The sequence below is a fragment of the Alligator mississippiensis genome, chromosome 3, assembly GCF_030867095.1.
Source record: "Alligator mississippiensis isolate rAllMis1 chromosome 3, rAllMis1, whole genome shotgun sequence".
Taxonomy (NCBI): Eukaryota; Metazoa; Chordata; order Crocodylia; family Alligatoridae; genus Alligator; species Alligator mississippiensis.
Window position 1 is genome coordinate 103,275,336 of NC_081826.1, and position 22,208 is coordinate 103,297,543.

Genomic DNA, 22,208 nt, shown 5'->3' on the forward strand with positions numbered 1-22,208 from the left:
TATCAAATGATACTGTTTTATCATTTTCAAGAAGCTAAACGAATGGCACCCCAAAAAAGGTAAAAAGTTACTTATGTGACAAGAATAATACTGGAAGGGGTCTGTTTGTTTTAAATTCTGAATTTACTTGTTTAGCTAACATAAAACAAGTGCTGCTCATGTCAATTTAGGTACTTCTTTTAAAGGAGGCTCAGCAACTTATAGGACTAACTCCCTTTATTAAAACAAAACTAGGGGGGAGGGGAAACCCACGCTAAAAAATCAGGCACCATGGTAAGTCTTCAAGCCTAAATGGCTTGACAGAAGTTTATTTAATACATGTGGGTTTACAAATTCTTCTGTGCTTCAGATAATATAAGAATTAGCGTAAATTCAATAACAAGTTTGTTGGATGAACATAAGCAGCTGACCTCATCTTTTAGCTTTCCTTTGTTCTTTGATTTCTGTTACAAGTGACTTTTTTTCTACATAATGCTTGTAATTAAAAAAAAAACAAAAACAAATTAACAACCCCCCTCCCACCCATGGTTAATTATAAGTGACACAAGCAAAGGCAGGTCTCTCTCTTGCAAACAATTTATATCTCATTATTCCAAGACTTCATGATATTCCTTTTGTTGCAGGGTGTGTAATGGGTTCTTAATGAATATAGAAAGATGGCAGAGGATGCATGTACAAAGGTAACTCTTGGCTTCTGTCTGAACCTAGAGACCCCACTGGGTTAGTGTAATTAAGGCATTTCAGCTTTCTTGACAGACAACACACAAGAAGCCAAGTGGCTAGCAGTCGCATCCAGTTGATTTCCAGCCCAAATAACCAAGCCGGCTTTTACAGTTTGATTGACTGGCGGCAGTATTTAGCAAGGCTTGAACCTTTTCTCTGGAACCATGCAAGGTACCTCAACATTATGCTATTCCACTCTCAAGAATTATATATGCAACCAAGGTAATAGGTGTGTGTGTAATGGCTGATCTGCTGGAAGAGTTTGAGCAGCACGTTATGGACTGTGTTACTTTTAAATCTTTTTGATACTTAAGTGTTGACATTAAGCTAGAGATTAGACATGTAAGTTATCTATGTAAAACCACTGTTGGGCAAAAGTATTTCAAACTTTCTTTTACCTCGAAACAACACTTGTACCTCTGCATGAACTGAAAAAGATACTGAGTCACGTATCTGCACCCTTGGGCTTATAAATAGGGTTTAATCAACTCACCTACATGAATTAAATGCCTTGGTACTTTTTTAAAAATCCTTCTAGATAGCCAGCAGGGTCTGTAAGCATGATGACATTTTTTTAAAAAAGGGGGGTGGAGGTGGAAGAAAAGGGGAGGAGAGAAGCCAGAAAAAATGAACTAACATTAACCAGTGCAAACTGTTCTGTTCTGCACATTTTACTTGGGTAGTACAAGGTCTGTTCTCTGCTGTCATTTTTGTTACAAACTTCAGTGGAAACAGAATTGTGTCCAAGTAACTCTTGCTATTCATCAGGAGGTATTTGGTATTTTCTGGACTAGGCAGGTTAAATACCTGTGCAAGTAAACATTACTGTAGTTAAAAGAAAAGTTAACTTAATTTTCTTAAATGGATTCACTGTCTATGGAATGAATTGACTAGATTACTCATATGGTTGACTTTCCAGATGATCCTAATGAGCATCAATCAGGAAATGAAGAATTTCATGCAAAATTACTAAACCTGCTCTGCACATTACTGAAATGACATCAGTCTCCATTGCTGAGGTAGGCTTTTGGTCTCACAGGGAATTAGTGTTAAAATAAATTAAATCAGGGTTTTTTGGGGGGAGGGGGAGGAGGAGAAAGGAGTACACTTTTTCAATGAATAGGATTATCTGAAATGGAAAGAGACCATATTCTATTAACTGATTAAATTAGTGGCTACAAAAAGGGAATACAGACTGTTATGGGAATGTAACATTTTACTTTTCTAGTTAATTTAGTTGCAGATTTCTGCTATGTCATATGAAAAACACTTGTATATACATAATGAGTGCTAGAGAAACCATCTGTATTTCAAATTCCCATTTTCCTGAAAGTGATTACAATTAGGGTCCTGTTTTCCTGCTTTTGAAATGAAAGTATTAGGAATATACAAAATCTGAATCTAGTTCATCTCATGACAGAAAAAGGCAATAGGTTAACAAGAACTTTGTTGCTTTTATTTTTATATAAGGTCATATTGTATCACATCTGGTTCTTTGAATTAGGAAAAGGATTCTTTTAAAGATGAGATTGCATTTCTTAGTTACTTCATGCATTATGGCATGACAACTGTAGCCTGCAGCGTTGGGTAGCAGAGTACAAAAAGGAAAATTGGAACTGGTAGTAGACCTTGATTATGCTGCTGCTAGGCTGCTGGGTGATCCTGGGCATTTCTCCCTGTTCTACAGTTTCCACATCTGTAAAATACAGCTAATGATACTGACTCCTTTTGACATATAGGCTAGGTACAAACACTCAAAAAGTCTGAGGCAGAATTGATCCGAGTTATGCAGTTTTCTGTAAGCAGCATAGTTTAGATCTGTAGCAAACAAAACACACATTCACCTTTTGGTGAGGGAGGCAAATCTTAGGCTGGATTCTGCCATTTTTAAATAAGCTTGTGCGCCAAACTTCTGCTGTGTTTCAGGTATGGACCCATTTCTGATCATTTATACCAGTAAAACTGTAATGTCTACACTTTCCCTGATGTTTAGCACTACAATATTTTATTTACTTATTCTTTTATCCAGAGGTGATACCCTTAGACTGAAGAACTCACAGGCAGTTGGTCTACCTGTGGGTGGTCTGGTAAAGATGCCTGGGCTAGCATGAAACCTAGCTTAGCATAGACTGGCTGTGAGTTCTGCAGTCTGTTCTGTGTTCTCTGTTTCTGTGCCTAGGCTGCTACTAGTACCTGAAGTAGCTAATTTAAACCTGGCTGCAGCAAAACTATGTTACATTACAGTCAAGGGAGTGTCTGAAATACATATACGGTTTTGGCAAAGTAGAAAATATGATTTTGTGTTGCAAACAACTTGCCAAAGGTTGCAGAGCCAATTGATGAAAGTAGCAGGCCTGGGACCCACCTGTGCTGACTCTCAGGCATGTCTATATTGCAGTCAAAGGGGTTTAGAAAGACAACAAACAAGTTGCAAAAGTTTGTAAAGTAAATCAATGAAAAAAGGAGACTGATACCTGGGTATACTGACTCACAGTTCTCTGTTTTTAAATAGTGTTGCTAACCCTAATTCTTCAAAAGTTGTGAGACTTTAAAACTTGAGAATTTCATGGCTGTAGAGGAGTAAAAGGACTCAACACTAGTTACAATTCTTATGGGCCTACCAGCTTCCCAGATCTATGTAATTAAGAAAAACACTGAATTGCATAGGTTTTGACAATATTCATAGAGCTTGATGCTTACTTGCACTTACTTCAAGGCTCCTTTGCAATAGCAAGAGTGAAGTAAAGCAGCCTTAGTGTAAATTAGTTTTGCAGAATGGCCTGGCCCCTACCACTCAGTAATGCAGATTGCAAAATCCTTTCCCAGACCTCGGAGGCCTTGTTAAAAGATGAGTATGCATAAACATTTGGAAGATCCATTGGGATCTCCTGTTGACTTGAAACATTAACCCAGAGTGTCCTCATGAAGAAGATATATTTCAAGATGAGAAAGAGCAATCAATCAAACTTTCAAGATGGGAGGCCCCCTCAATCCAACTCTGGCGGAAAATGAAAACATTCCAAGTCTCCATCTAAACATGTAAATACATATATATTAAGGTTAGAAATGTCAGTAGCAATTTTAATTGGTATAAATGACACTTGCATCATAATCTTATAAAATATTTCTAATATTATAGCAATTCTCCTCCTGTCCCGGCTTATAGTTTGCAAAGAAAAATTCAGTGTTTTTCTTTTGATGTAACTGTGCTGAGAAAGTCATAGCTACAATAAATCATCCTGTCATTCTAATCATGCTGGTATTATTTTGATGCCTTCTGTGAAACAGTATTTCTTTTCCTTTAAAAAGGAAAAGTCTCCAAGCTTTTTCTTGCAAGATATTGGTGGATACTTGTTAAGGAAGGACAATTTTTTAAGGCAATTTGGAAATCTTATTTTGAACCATGCACTTTCTACACTAGATTCTATTCTACCTATTAAGTTTCTAAGTATGATCCTGTCCACAATTCTCAAGTCCCTAAAACATTAATTAACATGAAAGGTAATTTGGTCCATGTCATCTTTGCTGCTTTTTGTCATATAGTATTACAATTAAGAGGAAGATGCATTACAAAAGTTAGGGGTTCTAAGCAAGATGGACTAAGACTATGGTTAAACAGTGAAAAAATAGAATGGATCTGACCCTAAGTGTCCAAAAATCACTTGATTAGGTTTAGGGAAAAAAAAACTTGCTGCAAGCAAAACTCAGAGAGATGCTGAATGAATTGTGTAGTTGCATGTCAGGGGATGACTGTGATCCTGTGCAAAAATATATAGCATGTGTTCCTTTTAAAAACCTGCCAAATATTGATTACCTGACATTGAAACCATAATAGTAGAAATGGTTTATTTAAACAGCCTGAAGCTTAATAGGTTTGCCTGATACATCAGTGATAAGTAAATTTTCACCTACCAAGTAGTGGACAAACTATTGAACCTATCCAAACCCTGAGGATTTCAATTTTATAATTTTTCTCTGTTGCAGAGGGGATTAGAACCTATAAAGTTCTGGGAGCCAGTTCCATGTTCAGACCTCAAGTTTATACTGGCCCTCTGATAAAGTGTGGTCAGTATATCTTGAAAATATCTATCACTTGGTCATAGAGATTGGTTATCCTAGTTACTCCAGGAAGCAACATTGCATCTGGCTTCCCTAGATGAGCCCATAAAAAAAATTGGAAAAAAAAATTAGTCGGCCAAAATTAAGCCACAGGTAGCTGGTGAACCGTACACAAGCCAAAGCACTCTTGTTGCAGTACCTAGTTTCTCTTGCAGCTTTGTTAGTCATACAGCTGGGAAAGTTATTGTCGATATGTTGTAAAAGTTTATAATGGAACAAAATATTTTGAAAAGTCATTATCGTATTGTAGATGATAGTTAAAGCTGCTGTGCTTAAATGTTGTGTTTTGACCTTATGAGCTGTAAGTGACAACACTTGTGTATATAAATATTTGCATCCATATTTAATTTTGAGCCTTTGAGTACAATGTATCATATTTCAAAGACCTTATAATAAATGTCAAACTTACATATGTTAAGAATTTTGCAAGATACTAAAACAACACTTGATGAATTAACCAACAAACTGAAATTCCAAAAAATGTATGTTGTTAATTATTGGGCCATATCTTTTAGAATAAGTCCATCCAGTATACAGCTTATTAAAAATGACAGTGAAAAAAGTATTGGAGGGAAAGAGTTGCTTGCTCTTTGAATGTCTGGCCAACTATGGAGTATATGTGTGTAAGTTAAATAGAGAACGTCATTTAAACAGGCATTAAACCATGTAAGCATTTAAAACATTTACAGATATTCATTAGCATTGAATTATCACATCTGGCATTTCTTCAGAGTATAATTTCTGTGGTCTCAACATTTTTCTTGTTTTCTGTAATAGACGTATGCAGTCTCTGCACCATTGTTTTACGAGGGTATTAGTTAGCTTTTTCCACAGCAGTAGCTAAATGGACAATGTTGGATGTTCAAGGTCTGTCTCAGGGAAAATACTTTTTTGGACTTTAGGAATACCATTTGCCATCCCTCCTCCCCCCTGCAAAATGGTCTTTTAAGATATTCTTTGTATCATCCACTGTAATCCAGGAAAATATTAGACCAACTTCCTTGCAGGTGTAAACAGTCAAGTTGCACTGATTTATACCTTCAAAAATTTGGCTCTGTAGTTTAATTTAGCAACAGGAAGTACTGTAAGAGATTAGATGAATTTTAAGGCAATCTTGCAAAAAGGTTACTTATAAAAAGAGAAATACATTTTTTTAATTGTGTGAGATTAGACCTTAATTCAAATTACTAATAACATCATGTGGAAACATTAATGTATAGAATTAGACACCTTAGACCAGCCCACATGCATTTTATATAATAAAATAACTAAATTGCAATGTTACAAAGTTTATTAGTTATTGAACAAGGCAATAAAATACATCTCAGTGGTTCCCAGTGTAATAGGGCCAAGCCCTGTTACTGAGAATGGAGCTAGGACAACAGAGTTGGAAGGCTTGATAGCTCCACATAATAAGCAGCAGGCAGCTAATTAGGTAATGGCCTGCTGAGGAGGAGCAAGGTTATATAAACCCTAAGCCAAAAGAAAAGGCCATTCTCACTCTGGTGGAGCGAGTGACAGCCCCTTGGAATTTCATCAGTAACGGCATGTGTAGATGAAACAGGAGCCCTAAATTGAAGCAGTGAGTTTTTAAAAACACCGCTTCAATTTAGGGCCAAGTAAACCGCCATGTTGTGCACACACCCATGCACTTACCTGCCTCTCTGGTGGCGGGGTGGGGAGGGCGAGCTGCCGGTGGGTAGAGCGGTCCCTGGGCGACAGTGGGGCCAATGCTTCCCTCCACAGCAGCAGTGGCCCCCCCTCCAGGCGGCACCCACTTGCAGGCACCTGGCTCGGGCAGTCCCAGGGGGCGCCACAGCCACGGAGGGAAGCATTGGGCCTGCGCAGCTCAGGCAGGCAGGCTCTGGAGGAGGTTGGAGGGGGGGAAATCATCAGGCTCTTTTTTTTTAAGAACAGAAAACTTACATTGGAAAAAATGGATTCCAGCTCTATTGGATACTTTAATTAGTTGCCTTCCAAATAAAACACACAATAATTTGTTTATCAGGAGGTTTTTTACAAGTCTGACTTCCTTGTAATTTTTAACTGTACTGATGAAAATTAAGTAGTCAACTTCAACTGCTTACCCAACAGACCCACATATATAACTTCTGTTAATGGGTTTTACACACATTTATCAGTCATAAATGTGTCAATAAAATGGAATAGATAAATGGATAAATATGACCAGCAATCCTACTCTAAAGTTCTACAGGATTTTATTAAATAAGAAATCCTGTCATTTTCTCAGTTCTTATACCTCTGCTATAAAGTTATCTAGGTCTTTAGATTTCTGTTTTCCCCTAAATCTATATGGATGGGCCCTAGTACAGCATGGAAAGCATATATTCAAGAACAGAGTGAAATGAATTTGTTGCTACAATAAATCAGTGTTTTCATAGAATGGAATTATTTCTGAAAGTGTAAAGTTAGAAGGAAGTTTTATGGACTTGTAATTGGAAATAGTGGAAATATGTAATAACATGCAAGAAATCGTGATTTCATATGAAAGTAGAGCTGGAAGGGACCTCACAAGTTAATCTAGTCCAGCCCCTGTCCAAGGCAGGATCATTCCCTATTAAACCATCCCAGCCAAGTGTCCATCCCACCTGCTCTTAAATTGCCGAGGATGGAAAGGGCACAATATCTCTAGGTAGCCTATTCCAATTCTTGACCACCCTCATAATCAGAAAGTTCCTCCTAATCTCCAATCTAAATTTCTCCTGCTGCAGCTTGAGGCCATTGCTCCTAGTCCTATCCCCCGTGACTATAAAGAAATGCCTATCTCTAGGCTCTCTATAATTGCCCTTCAGGGATTTGAAAACTGATATCAAATCCCCTCTCACTCTTCTGTTTTCTAGAATAAATAACCCTAGTTCTTTCAGCCTTTCCTCATAAGTCTTACTTTATAAGCCTCCAATTATTTTGTTGATCTGCAAAGAACTCTTTCTAAACTGTTCACATGGTGTATGAAGTGTAGGGCCCAAACCAGACACTGTACTCCAGGTGAGGTCTCACCAGTGCTGAAGAGAGCAGAAGAATCACATTCCTATTAAAATTACTCTCTATGCTGTTGGCTTTTTTCCAATAAGAGCACACTGTTGTCTTGCATTCCACTTATAATCAAGATCAGGTATTTGTAATTTGTAATTCTTGATCTTGGTGTTCTCTCCCCTTTTGGGATATGGAGATAAAGTGGGTTAGCTTTTTCAAGAGGAGGGACTTCCCAATTGCTTAGGAGTCATCTTTCTAGCTAAATGGAAGCATGACATGTTCTGAAGAGAAGTACCTCATTCTCCTAAAAAAGAGCCTGTTATAGTTGAATTTGTCAATCTTGTTTTGAAATACCATTATTCATGAGCTAGATTCTGGGAAAGGATAAGGGACAATACATTTAAAGGTTCCTCATGCTCCTTCTGTATCTTCTGTTGTGCCATGTTTTAGTGAGGAGTGCAAACCTAATCTTTATTCTTGGGTCCCAATTATTATCTTCTAACACTTTCATGCATGGGATGCCTGAGTCAGAAGCCTGTAGATTCAAACTGTTAAATTCACTCTGGTTGTCTTTATTGTCACAATTTTTGGTAGTCACCAGCATATTTAGCTATTTCAGAAATAATGCTTTTTAAAGTCATGGAATCTAATCTATGGACCTAGCTTCCTTTGTGCTGTAAGAGGCTTCTTTATGTAGATCCTGACCTGCCCATGCAGAAAAAGTGGCCACCTGCCTTCAGAGCCTGCCTTTATCTCTGGACCTTATGGAAAGCTCCAAAGTAGTCAAGTAGCCAGGAGGTGGAAAGATAGATGGTGAGAAAATGGAGATACAGAAGAGGTACACACCTGACCACTGTAGCTCCCCGGGGTCTGTGGGGTTAGTTAGGGAGATGAGTGAAGGATACTTCCTACAACTTTGCTCAGTTTGGGTGATCATGTTCATCAAAGTCCTCTTCTATAGATTTTCCTTTTGCTTGGGAGCCTGTTAATCTAGTCTACTGTAAAGCTAGACTGTACTCTAGATCAGTTGTCCTTAACTAGGGTGCTATGAGATCATTTTAAGGGAGTCATGCAGTATTTGCAATTTTGGGAGTAGAAACATCTACAAACATTTTATAAGATAAACCCAGAGATTTCAGATAGGAATCAATAGTATCAAAAACCATTCTGACTTGTTGTGGTCTGAGTTCTTTGCAACAGAAAAATAGCTGTATGATTTCTCCTTATTCAAGAAATGAGCAAAAGTTCTAAAAATTGGGATTTTCCAAGGGATCCCTTGACTCTAATGAGGGGTGCCTTGAGTCTAAAAAGGTTAAGTAGCATTACTTTACAATGGTTTGTGGGATAGAAATGTAGTAGGTTGGGAAAGGAAAACCAATATTCTGTTGGCATATTTTATTCTTCCCTCTTCTCTGTTGTCTAGATTGTTTAAGAAAAAATCTGTTTCCAGATCTGTAACTGGTAGCAGCTCAAGCTTTCTATAACTGGAGGCAACTAGTAAGTAGACAAATATTTTTAAACTTCTGAAAAATCCTGTGTTTAAAAAAAACAAAACCCAAAAGCTAGGTTTCTCAGATTCGTGCTGTACCCCTAGGACTTATTCTACACAATTCATCTCTAGCTGGGCTCATCATGTGTAAATCTTCATTTAGATACATGACATTTGCTCTGAAATGTTGCCATCCCTTTGACATACTGTAAAAACCATTTTGTTGAGTTCTTCAACCATGTTTTGAAAGTCACAGAAAATGAAGACTATTATTAAGATAAAAGAAAGTAAAATGCATATTAATTCATAAAACTTTAATGATGCGCTGGTCCCTTCTCATTCAAGGAGCACGATAATGCTATGTGGTTTTTAAGGCTAACTATGAACGTTAAACCTATCCCACTTAAGCAGGCAGAAAGTGCTGTAAAGCCATAACTGAGCAGAAGTTCATGGCTCTTGGAGCACTTTAAAAATGATTACTTACACCTAATTAATCCTTGAGGGATGAGGTATTAGATTAAAGCTCTTCATAGATTCATAGATTCATAGATGTTAGGGTCGGAAGGGACCTCAATAGATCATCGAGTCTGACCACCTGCATAGGCAGGAAAGAGTGCTGGGTCTAGACGACCCCAGTTAGATGCCTATCTAACCTCCTCTTGAAGACCCCCAAGGTAGGGGAGAACACCACCTCCCTTGGGAGCCCGTTCCAGACCTTGGCCACTCGAACTGTGAAGAAGTTCTTCTGTCCAGTCTAAATCTGCTCTCTGCTAGCTTGTGGCCATTATTTCTTGTAACCCCCGGGGGCGCCTTGGTGAATAAAACCTCACCAATTCCTTTCTGTGCCCCCGTGATGAACTTATAGGCAGCCACAAGGCCGCCTCTCAACCTTCTCTTGCGGAGGCTGAAAAGGTCCAGGTTCTTTAGTCTCTCCTCGTAGGGCTTGGCCTGCAGGCCCTTAACCATACGAGTGGCCCTTCTCTGGGCCCTCTCCATGTTATCCGCATCCCTCTTGAAGTGCGGTGCCCAGAATTGCACGCAGTACTCCAACTGCAGTCTGACCAGCACCTGATAGAGGGGAAGTATCACCTCTTTGGATCTATTCATCATGCATCTGCTGATGTATGATAAAGTGCCATTAGCTTTTCTGATGGCTTCGTCATACTGCCGACTCATGTTCATCTTGGAGTCCACTAGGACTCCAAGATCTCTTTCCGCTTCTGTGCCACCCAGCAGGTCATTTCCTAGGCAGTAGGTATGCTGGACATTTTTCCTCCCAAGGTGCAGCACTTTGCATTTCTCCTTGTTGAATCGCATTCTGTTGTTTTCTGCCCACTTGTCCAACCTGTCCAGGTCTGCTTGCAGCTGTTCGCTGCCCTCCGGCTTGTCCACTTCTCCCCACATTTTTGTGTCTTCTGCAAACTTGGACAGAGTACACTTCACTCCCTCGTCTAAGTCGCTGATGAAGACATTAAAGAGTATCGGTCTAAGGACCGAGCCCTGCGGGACCCCACTGCCCACACACTTCCATGTCGAGCCCGACCCATCCACCACGACTCTCTGGGTGCGACCCTCTAGCCAATTTGCCGCCCACCGGACTGTATAATCATCCAAGTTACAGCCTCTTAACTTGTTCACCAGTATGGGGTGGGATACCGTATCAAAGGCCTTCCTGAAGTCTAAGTATATGACATCCACCCCAACTCTTGTGTTCAGGCGTTTTGTAACCTGGTCATAAAAAGAGACTAGATTAGTTAGGCATGATCTGCCTGCTATGAACCCGTGCTAGTTTCCCCTCAGGATAATTTGTCCTGCCGGACTCTCACAAATGTGGGCCTTGATAATTTTTTCAAAGACTTTGCCAAGGATGGAGGTGAGACTGACTGGCCTATAGTTGCCCGGGTCCTCCTTCCTCCCCTTCTTGAAAATGGGGACCACATTGGCCCTTTTCCAGTCCTCCAGGACTTGGCCCGTGCGCCACAAGCATTCAAATATTCCCGCCAGTGGCTGTGCAATGACGTTGGCCAGTGCCTTCAGTACCCTCGGATGGAGCTTATCTGGGCCTGCCAACTTAAAGGCATCCAGTTCCTCCAAGTGACTCTGCACCATCTCAGGGTCTATGCATGGTAGTCTGGTGCCTTGCTGCTGCTTCTCTACAATCCCAGTGAGAGACTTGTCTTGCCCCTTACTTAGGAACAGTGAGGCAAAGAACTCGTTGAGGAGTTCAGCCTTGTCCCCCCTGTCCATCACCAATTGCTTCTGCCCATTTAGTAGGGATCCTATTCCTCCCTGGGCCTTCCTTTTACTCCCTATATATCTGAAAAACAATTTCTTGTTATCCTTTACTTGGGATGCCATCCTTAGCTCCATGGTAGCTTTGGCCCATCTAACTGCCTCCCTACAAGCACAAGCAGAGGAGGTATACTCCTCTTTGGTGATCTCTCCCTGTTTCCACTTTTTATGTGCCCCCCTTTTGGCCCGTAGGCTGCCCTGGATTTCTCTGGTCAGCCAAGGAAGCCTCCTGGCCCCTTTCCCTCTTTTTCCTCGCATCGGGATCGTCTCCGTTTGTGCCCGAATGATCATTTCCTTAAGGCACAGCCACCCTTCTTGGTCTCCCATCACTTCAAAACTCCTACTCTGCAGTGCATCCTTGACAAATCGCCTGAGTTAATTGAAATCAGCTTTCCTAAAGTCTAGCACTTTCACCCTACTAGTTACCTTACCCACTCAACGTCTTATGAAGAATTCTATTATTAGGTGATCATTGACCTCGAGATGGCCACCAATCTGTAGGTCCCCTACCATATCATCCCTCGTTGCCAATACCAGATCCAGTACGGCATTCCCCCTAGTGGGACTGTGTACCTCCTGTGTCAGGTGGAGGTCCTGTACACAGGATAGGAACCTGCGTGAATGGTTGGGCTTTGCTATCTGCATCTCCCAGCAGATGTCTGGGTAGTTTAGGTCCCCCATGACTACCGCCTCCTTAGCTTTTATGGTCTCCGAGAGCTGCCTCAGGAGCCCCGAATCTAGTTCTTCCCCTTGGTGTGGGGGTCTGTAGCAGACCCCTACCACCAAATCCCTTTCTCCTTGCCCCCCATGTAACCTAACCCACAATCCTTCTACTTCCTCATCCTTTGATTCCGTCTTGATGAGGATCAATGTATATTGCTCATTGACATAGAGCGCAACCCCTCCCCCTTTCTTCCCCACCCTGTCCTTTCTGTACAGCCTATAACCTTCAATATGTACCGTCCAGTCGTGGGACGAATTCCACCAGGTTTCTGTTAGCCCTACTAAGTCATAGGTGTTTTCTGCAAGCAGGAGCGCTAGTTCATCCTGCTTGTTCCCCATGCTCCTAGCATTAGTATATAGGCACTTGAGCCCCATGACTGGTGCCTTTGCTGCCCCCCAGCTCCGAATCCCAAGGGGCCCCTTATTTCTTACCTTCTTATTGCTTACCTGTGCTGTACTGCTGGCCGTCCCATGGCTTGCAGGTTCCCAATGTTCTTCTTCTTCAGGCTGGGCTGTCCTTGTGGATGCCACATGGTTTGGTGGTCCACAGCTTCCCCCGCCTTCATCTTCCCCTCCCCCCGAAGTGTTTAGTTTAAAGTCCGCCGGAGGAGATCCGCCAATCTAATAGAAAACACACGCTTAGCTTTGGGGGACAGGTGAAGCCCATCCCAACTGCATATGTCCCTCGTCGTCCCTTTCTATTAGAGCGTTTTATCGAACATCTGTGCCAGATCCTATAAAAGGTTAACTTAGCATGAGATCACTGCTATCCCAGGCAGCATTGTCCAGGTCTGTGCTCTAGCCTTGGGCAGAGCTCCTGTGCTCTGCCCAAGTGCTCAGCCTGCCCTGCCCTCTTGGCTCTCCCTGACCCGAGTCAGTAACAGCTTCTGATCCCAGTCCTGAGTACAGCCTGTCTGTAGGGAGGGAGTGGAAGGAGGGGAATTTCTGTCTCTGCCCCACCCGAGTCCCACGCACGTGGGGGTGGTGTGAGGGATGGGAGTCTGGGGTCTCTCCTGGCAGCTACGTAGGCCAGGTCTGCGTGACAGAGACGCTCAGGAACCTGCTGTAGCTGGAGAAACCAAGCCTTTCTGCTGTGCAGATCCTTCCCCCTTCCTCTCCCACAAGCTTGTGGTCACAGGCCAGAGGCTCCATTTTCCCAGCTGTAGTCAGAAGCCTGGGGAAATAGAGCCTGTCTGCCATGCAGTCCTATCCTGTGCCTGCAAGCTTGCACAGTTGGGTCTTGGTTGGGGCAGGGCTGGGTCCATGGGGTAGAGAGGCTCCATTTCCCTCCACTCTCTCCCCCCAGCTGCTGGTGCTGCCAGCTGGTGGAGGGAGCAGTTGGGGCTGGCTGGGGAGAGGTGCCCTGCTGGCCATTCAGGGGTGGCCAGCTGCTCGGCTGCTGCTGCAGCCTGTTCAGGCAGGCTCAACCCTTGTCCCCTGAGCTGAACAGCATTTGTCCAGTTCTGTCTCAACCTAATCTAGATCATTTTGAGTATAGCTCTATAATTAGAGTGCATCCACCTTGGGCTTGAATGTCTGGTCTTAGCTGAAGAGTCCTGATCTTGGGTAATCCGTACCTGCAACAGAGCCAGGGAAAGGGCTAAATGGTCCTATCTACATCTCTGTTTCTCTGCATTCTACTTATCCCTACTCTCTTTATTTCCCTGGGGCTTTAATAAATCGCACATGTAGTTCAGAGTCCTAGGTTCAGTCTTTTTGTTGTCTGCTTTTGTTTTCAAGCATATATATCCTACATAACTTCCCAAATGACTGTGGAACAGTTTATCCAGTCCTCTGCTGCTTCAAAACTTTCATTCAGAATGACAGAACAACACTCATGGTCTGAAGACCTGCTAAAACTGAACTTTCTTTTTATGAACCCCAGTTTTTATAAAGGTCATATTTTAGTCTTTCACAGAAATAACTTTTTATGAGAACTATTCATTGTCTACAATTAAAATGAATATAGAAAAGTTTGCTGAATGTGCCTATTCTCCATCCAGTCTAATTGCATATGCTTGTTCTCTTGGGGGATGTAGAAAGTCCACAGTGACACATGAGGTCTGATTACTTCCAATATACAATACAGTAATTGGGCTGTTTTAACCTCAGTATCTGCTTCTAATGTCTTCATATGCTGTTGCTTATCTTTTATTTCCTTTTAGACCCTTTATTTATTGTTTGGGTTCCAATATACTTGAGTAGGTCAGGCAAAATATTCAGTTTCTTTAAAGGATGCTTTTAATAAACTTGTCTGTTGTAATTATTAGAATGACCTTGTTTTCATTGTCCTTGATTGTCTTGTTTTCCTATCCTTCCTGTGTGTTTTAACTTAAAACAGTCACCTTTCTTCCTGGTCAATTTTGAAGAAAAATAATTTGATACAGTATTCCCCTTCCCCCTCCCCCCATCCCACCTACCTTGTATTTTGGGTTTCCATGTGCCAAAGACTTTTGTGGAAAACTGAGTCACAGGTGAGTGTTTATATAACTTTCTTTGTGTTATGGTCAGAGCTCCAACTTGACTTTTGTAATAATGGGCTTTGTGCCTGTGAAAATTCCTTCCATCCCAGAAGGTCAAGAGATTAATGCTGGAAAAATGGAGCTCCCATTCTGTAAGAAATTGCAACATATAGGAACATCATTTTCCTCTTGAATCAGAAGAAGTATCTAATCTATCCTGTAAAATGAAAATTCCAAAACTCTTCAATTCAGGAACATCTTATAACTTCAAGGACAAAAATGTTGTTATTAAAATGTTTAATCTAATTATACATTTTATCATATTTTGTATTAAATGATTGAAACACATTTTTATAATATCTAGTTTTGTTGAAATCAGCATTTATGTAGACCATTTTAATGTTAACAAACAGCTATTTTCTGTTGCAAAACATCATTGAAAATTTGACCCACTTTAGTTAACGGTTTCAGTGGAAAGTAATTGTAAATTAATGAAGGGAGAGGTTTCAGTGAATTTATTTATTTATTTATTTGTGGTTATTAAGGACACTCCTAAAGAAAGTTTGGATTTATTGGGAGAGACCCTTTCAGTCTTCGTATCAATGGGGATATAGTACTGAATTTGAAGAGGTCACAGTGATGGAAGATTTTATTGCTTAACAGAAGATCTATGGCATTTCTTACTGTATATGAATTTATCTGAATTGTTATGGCCAGTTCCAGAGATGACCCTAGGGATGTATGGAGCTCGGGGCATATCAGCCTGTGTGGGGGGAAAGGTGGTGGCGATCTGTCGGAGTGGGGGGCAGGAAGGGTGGCGAGTAGCCAGAGTGTGGAGCAGGGGCCGGGGGTGGCGAGCGGCCAGTGTGTGAAGCTGGTGGCATATGGCAGCCGTGCAGAGTGGTGGAGTCGTCGGCATGCAGGTCTGTGGGGCCCCCCAAAATGCGGGGCCTAAGACAGTCGACCCAATTCCCCTCCACCCCCCCCAAAGGGATGGCTTTGGCCAGTTCTTTTTGCCCATGATGCCTAGGCTTCCATTGGAAATAATAGGCATAATGTCTAGACAAATATGTGGTCGTTGGTATGGTTTTTCCTGCAGTATCCAAATAGCATTGAAGAGTACAAAATTCATATAATCCTATACCCTTTTCAGAAGTCCTCTGTTGTTGATATTATAATTTTTGAGGGAAATGATTTGAAATATTTCCTGGTTTCCTTGATTTTGCTTATGTTTTAACTTTTAACCAATGCCCTTCATCCAGCCACCAATTTTAGTGAGGCATTTTAAAAGGTGAGAGACTATGCTATTAACAAACCTGAAGGATACAGATCAAAGTTGGGTGTCACCCGCTCATTACATTTCATCAGCTGTTTTGTCCCATCAGCTTGGCATGCTAGAGAGAAATGGTAGTCTAATTTTTGTCGGCACAATACATTTCATTTCTCCTGTAACTTCACAGGTAATCTTCACCTTAGATGTGATGACTAAACACAATTCATGATGATTATATGCTGTTGGAGACCTCATTTTTTTGGAGCCACTCATTTTCTGTATGTTCCCCACACGAATCATACGTTTTATATATATATATATATATATATATATATATATATATATATAAAATTAAAGTTCTGTGGAATTGCTTGGAGAATCCCACCTCCTTTATATTCCTAATGGTGTAATGATGACTTCTCTTAACTCAGCAATGTTGTCATTTCTCATTTCCTTTGTTCCTCTCTTGATTCTAATCTCCTGAGTGACTAAATTAGGAAGCTAATTTAGTCCTTCCACACTCAGCAGTAGTGTAAAAATAACAGGTCAACTCCTCTCTTCTTCCCAGATCACAGCTGTCCTTGGAGAGCTTGAGCTGTCTGTCTTCCTTTGTACATAAAGGGAAATAAATAGCTTCCTCTCAAGTCCTGCTCTCTTTCGGTATTTGTGCCCTAATCCATTGCTATTTCCTTAATTTCAGCCAACATCACTATTCCTTACCAAACAAAACCTTTGTTACAGTGTACTATTGGGAATAAAGACTACACAACTTTGACCTCATGGAGGTTCCATACCCTTATATACATTAACTTTTTTAGGCCTCTTACTACATTATTGCAAAGAATTTCTCTGAGGATTTTTAAGCTTGTAACCACACTGCAATTTGCCTCTTCCCTACTTTTTCTGTTTTCTTTTCTCTCTTCCTTCCTTTTTAACCAGCAGTAGTTATCATATTTTCCTGCATATAACACATAGCTTTAAAAAAAATCTGCTGGAAACTGCTGTGCACATTATATGCAAACATATGGTAAGAACCGGTTTTCCCACTTACAAGTAAAATAAAAAATATAATTTGCAGTGATCCACAGGGAGCAGAAGAATGACCAGGCTCTGATCTCTAGTTGTTCAGTTATGTGCTACAAGGAAAGTTTTTTTCATGCTGCTTTTGAAAACTAAGATACGCATTATATTTTGGGGAATGTATGAGAGAAAATATGGTATTTCAGGGAATGTTGTATGTGAGAAAATATGGTATTTTACTCACATTGTGGCTTCCAACTCTGAAGTCCTTATTTGAAAACTGAATTCAGGATACGTAAAGAACATTATTTAAGGATAAATTTTGAGCAGTCCTGGCTGCTTCAAAACCTGTGAACAAAATTCTATGAGATGACCACTCCTTGGTTGGATCAATAAGGATGCTGGCAGATATTGTGGGGGGGAAGCTTTACGGGAAGCAACAGTGTGTTACTTCGACTCGGCTCTGGAGCATCTGTATAGATCAGGCACTTCAGCAGGACTTTTTGGCGCTTTTAAAGTGCGCTGAGTTTAAAGTAAAGTGCTGTTTTTTCCCCACATCTGCAAGCAGCCTAAGTGCTATGTAAAACTTGATTCAGTTGTGAATTTTGTTTCATATACTGCCTTTTCTGCCTTTTCAAGTAATAAGCAGAGCTGTCCCTAGAGTACGGCTGGTGACTCAGCCCCATGCCACAGAAGAAGCATGGAGATACCCCTCTCTGCCCCTTTGCGGGGGTACCACAGCTCTGCACAGTGTTAAGGGGGCCCTGCACAGGCTGATTTGCCCTGGGTCCTACACCCCGCTAGGGTCAGCTCTGAAAGTAGGTGTAGGGTTTTCCCCCCTATTTGGGGGGATCTAAAGGTTTTATTGTGTGAACTTTCTCTCACTACATTACAAAAGTTTTAAAATGTCACATCTTGATCTCTTTACAAGGGATCTCTGGGATCAGGCCTTATGCACTGGGGTGTAAATGGATTGTTTTGATTTCTCAAAATCTCAAAAGGCCAACTAAAGGAACCAGTCAGTGCTTTGGCTCTACGCTATAAGAAAAGATGTTTCTTTCAGATTTTTATATTTGAGGATAAGAAAAAAAGCTTACAGATTAAAATTTCCCATATGACCAGTCTGGAAAATAACTTCTTTTTTTTCATATGAGAAAACTGTCTTAGTCTCTTTTCAGGAAAAAGATGGGTGCTAATTGTCAGGGCCGAGGGGCTGTGGCCAGCAGCCCGGGCACGTGGGCCAGGGAAGTCAGCACGGCGGACTAGAATTAAGCACTGACGTGTGGAGGTTGATTAAAGATTGTTTTACTTACACCGTAGATGGTCGTGGTGCAGGCAGGAAAACTTGCTTAGTTACAGTTATAGATAGAAGAAAAGAAGAAAACTCGAACAATGAGAGCTCTCTGAACCGATATAAGAGTCCAAGCTGTGACTCTCAACGAGCGCGCAGGGTAGGGATATGTCAGGGATCGTTCGGTGACAGGGAGAGACTCTTGATGGCTGATCAAACCACCATTCGGTCCGAGATTTACGTAGAAATCCACGAGGTAATCATGGACTCCTTGCCAGAATTCTCTCGGATTTCTCCCGGAATTCTCAGAATCGGGGTTCTCAGGATCCTCCTGAGATTCTCAGAGATCTCCGACTTGGGCGGAAACTGCTCAAGCCTCTTATATGGCTAGCAAGCCAATCGCTAGCCGCCACGTGGGAATAATTTAGAAACAGCCAATAATGGGGAACAAATTTACATACGGGTGGCGGGAACTCCTTTGCACTAGGGTTTTCTCTCTGCAGCTGAGAATTGCACCGTGCAAAGAAAGCTCCATGTGGCGAGAAATAATTCTGCAGTGCCGAAGCGCGCACACAATCATTGGGTCATGACACTAATAATTGAAATTGCAGTGCTACTTTATAAAGAAAGGAATGCATCAACGAATGTACAGATAGATGCAAAACTTAGAGAGCAAATTTTTAAAGTTGCATTCTTATTTGTTGCTGCTTTCTTTTCGTTTCAGCTTTTTTGTCTAGCACATACAAGGAATACAATGTCTGAAGAATCAAAATAAACAGCTTGTTAAAATAGCCCATGCTGTCATTTGTGTGTGTGTGCATGTGCTTGTATTTAAAAACAAAAAACACAATGCAAATCTTTAGCTGCACAGTTCAGATGTTTTGAAATGCTCCTTTTCCCCTTTCTTTAAAAAAACAACAAACAAAAATAACAAAGCTTGCTAACATCTGAGCCTGGAATCAGATCTGTGTGGGTGGACCCCTACAGAGCTTTGACTGAATGGAGTCAATGGGGCTCGGCACATGTCCGTTTGTTTTGATCCATGGACTTCCAGACATTCAAGAAAGAGTAAATCATTGAGAAGAGATTTTGATCAAACTGTTCTTTTGAAAACAACATTTTTAATTTTTAAGAATGTCTCTTGTTTTCATTGTGAGGGGATGCATTGTGTGCCAGTGCCTAGTCTTTATTGTCTTTTTAGTAGAGCAGTCCTCATAATTATTATAAATGACAGTAATATATATGAGAGATTTTACATCTTATTAACATACTGAATTTTTTATCGTAGTTACTGAGATTTCTATGCAGCTTTAGAGCAAGTTGTTGATAAAGTGTGAAGAAAATGGGAACAACGTAGTACATTTTAAATATGGCAAAACTCTAACACTTATAAAAGGGGGGAAATGATGCATTCCTCAATTTAAAACAGAGCACTTAAGAAGTAGGGAAATATTTCTTTAAAAAGGAAGGGGGGGTGTTAAAGAAATATTAAAAAAAAAAATTCTGGACTACGGTATTTTGTACGCTGTGGTCTGCTGTAACTCCAGTAATGTCTGGAAAGTTATAGTAGCATAAAATGGGGTAACTTAGTGATCTGGGAGCATTTTTGTTCTGACCCAAACTTGTTAAGCTGCTGGCAGATGTGCTGCATCTGTTACTGGAACTCCTTGACAGCAACTGATATTTAATAATACCATAGGGCTGGGGTATATCCAGAAATAGCTGTACTAAATTGGTTCGTTCCACTATCCTTCATGTCGTGAATACCACACACAGTTTTGCTTTTTTTTATCCCTTCATCTTTTGGGCTTCAACAGTTGGAAGGAAGTCCTAAATTGTCAGAAATCACATGTATTTAGCACAAAAATATAAAGCTAACCTCCCCTCCCCTACCTCCAGCCCACACCACTGAGAAGTATGAAGATTATCCTGTGTCCAGAAAATATGATCCTCTCCCACTCCTCCCCACAAAAAAAAAAACTTCAAGATGCATGGATTCTTCATTGAACAAACTCACATTTTTGGATATATTCCTTTTTATGTATTCAGTTGTTGCCTTTGTTCCAGTTTTTAGATTGAATGATTTTGCTGTGCAATACAGCTGGCTTTTTTCTGCCTTCTGTTAGAATGGGGGTGCTTACAGGGTTGTGTGTGTTGCTGCCTTGTAAGACTTCTTCCATTCCTCTATCTGGTAGAAGAGATGAAAGCAGTAAAGGATGTGATCTCATTTGAGATAAGCTTGTTTATAAAGATAATGACATCTCCTTAACTCAAAGTATTGGTACGATTGTGAACTTTATTAATCCATGATCATGGCACCTGTTTTAGACTCTGGGAATGCCTTGGTTGAATTATCAGGTATAATTTCTCTTTCTCTTTTTGTTCTAAAGAATTTTGGTAAGAATCTGCAATAAAAAAAAAAATCCCTGAGACAGATGTATGACAACACCTGTTTAAGGCCTATGTCCTAATTTACTTCTAAGGCACCTACATGTAAATATTGCAACCCTTAATATTTGGGTGCTTGGCTTCACCCAGAAGTGAAGGATCACTGGAATCAACCAGTTAGGTTCCCAGACTGCCTATACATTGAATTGGGATGGGGAAACTTCTGTTAGGCAAGAATCCAGCCCTACCCTTCCCAAGGCTATAACAGCTGGACCACAGACTCACACTTCCTTTTGCTTGTTCTCCTCCTGGCTCCCTAATCTTTCTTCCTTGGCTGCCCAGTGGGCTAGGTTCAATGCAAGAAGGTTTCTCACCTAGATTAGGCCACCGTCCGTTTATCTGTCAGAACATGCAGAATATTTTACATGTTCTTTGGAATGTTTTTTTCACAAAAATGAAGGCATTCAGGCTGTTTGGATTTAGGATTGCTCTTTGGGGTAGATAACCATCTCATCTTAAATGACATATATGTTCTATAAAAACAGTTATAGTTTATAGATAAAAAATAATAAGAGTCAATGAAGGCATGTAGAAGCATAGTGGGGCTGTTTTGTGGTCCAGGGTTTCATAGCAAAGATTCTGCATAATGCTGCATAATTGCTTCTGTTGGCATACTGCCTGTTTTCATGTTACCCTAAATAGAAATTTGTGGAGCTAAGGGACAGCTAACACGGAGAGACCTGGGGTACACTAGGCCCTGAATGGATGTTTTAGGGACTTGTAAACTCTGGTAAAAGGTTTAGGCTAAGGTTTATGTTGAACTATTATTTTTAAAGAACTAGGAAGACTAAACTCCAAAAGGAGAGGATAAGCCTAGGTACTGAGCAAGGGCCTTTGTGAAAAGTTAAAGATGACATAATGGCCCAGCCTAAACGCAGGACCCTATTTAGAGGTGCAGAGGGAGAGGAAGGGGGCGGGGGAAAGCTCTCATATTTACACATGCATTTCTGTCAAACAAACCAAAAATTCAGGCACAGTTCTTACCCTGAAAAAGGGAAAAATCTAGGAGCTGTAATAATGGAATTTTCTTGTGTCTACCAACTAAACCATAAACATGAAAGGTTAAATACATTGGTGCTCAAACTTTGGCCCAAGAGCCATGTTGTCTAGCCCATGGAGCTCACCATGAGTCCATAAATTTGGTGGTGGGGGAACAGTGGTAGCATTAATTGCTGCTCCCCTACTGCCAAATTTCTGGACTTGTTGAATAATGCCTGCAGGGCCCTTGCACGTGGGAATGGGTGGATGCATAGTCTGGGAAGCAGGCAGAATTCATGGCCAGACCTAGGCAGACAAGCCTGGATCAGGGTGGGATCCTTGGCCAGATCCTGGCACACAGAGATGGGTTTGGGCCAGTGGGCAGGGTTGGGCTGG

At 41.0% G+C, this 22,208-nt stretch overlaps 1 protein-coding gene across 6 annotated transcripts in view; it reads left to right on the plus strand.

Moving 5' to 3' along the window:
* CCDC102B (coiled-coil domain containing 102B) overlaps positions 1–22,208 on the plus strand; it is a 411,063-nt gene that overhangs the window by 11,025 nt on the left and 377,830 nt on the right. For 3 of the 6 annotated variants that reach the window (XM_014606758.3, XM_019490626.2, XM_019490620.2), the window contains exon 2: positions 1,643–1,742. The exons of 1 other annotated variant lie outside the window; for it this stretch is intronic. The gene's annotated coding sequence lies outside the window, so the exon portion shown is untranslated. Of the gene's footprint in view, positions 1–1,398; positions 1,743–9,257; positions 9,334–22,208 lie in introns of those variants that run through there. 2 more of the 6 variants (XM_019490621.2, XM_059724267.1) reach the window with 2 other exon arrangements.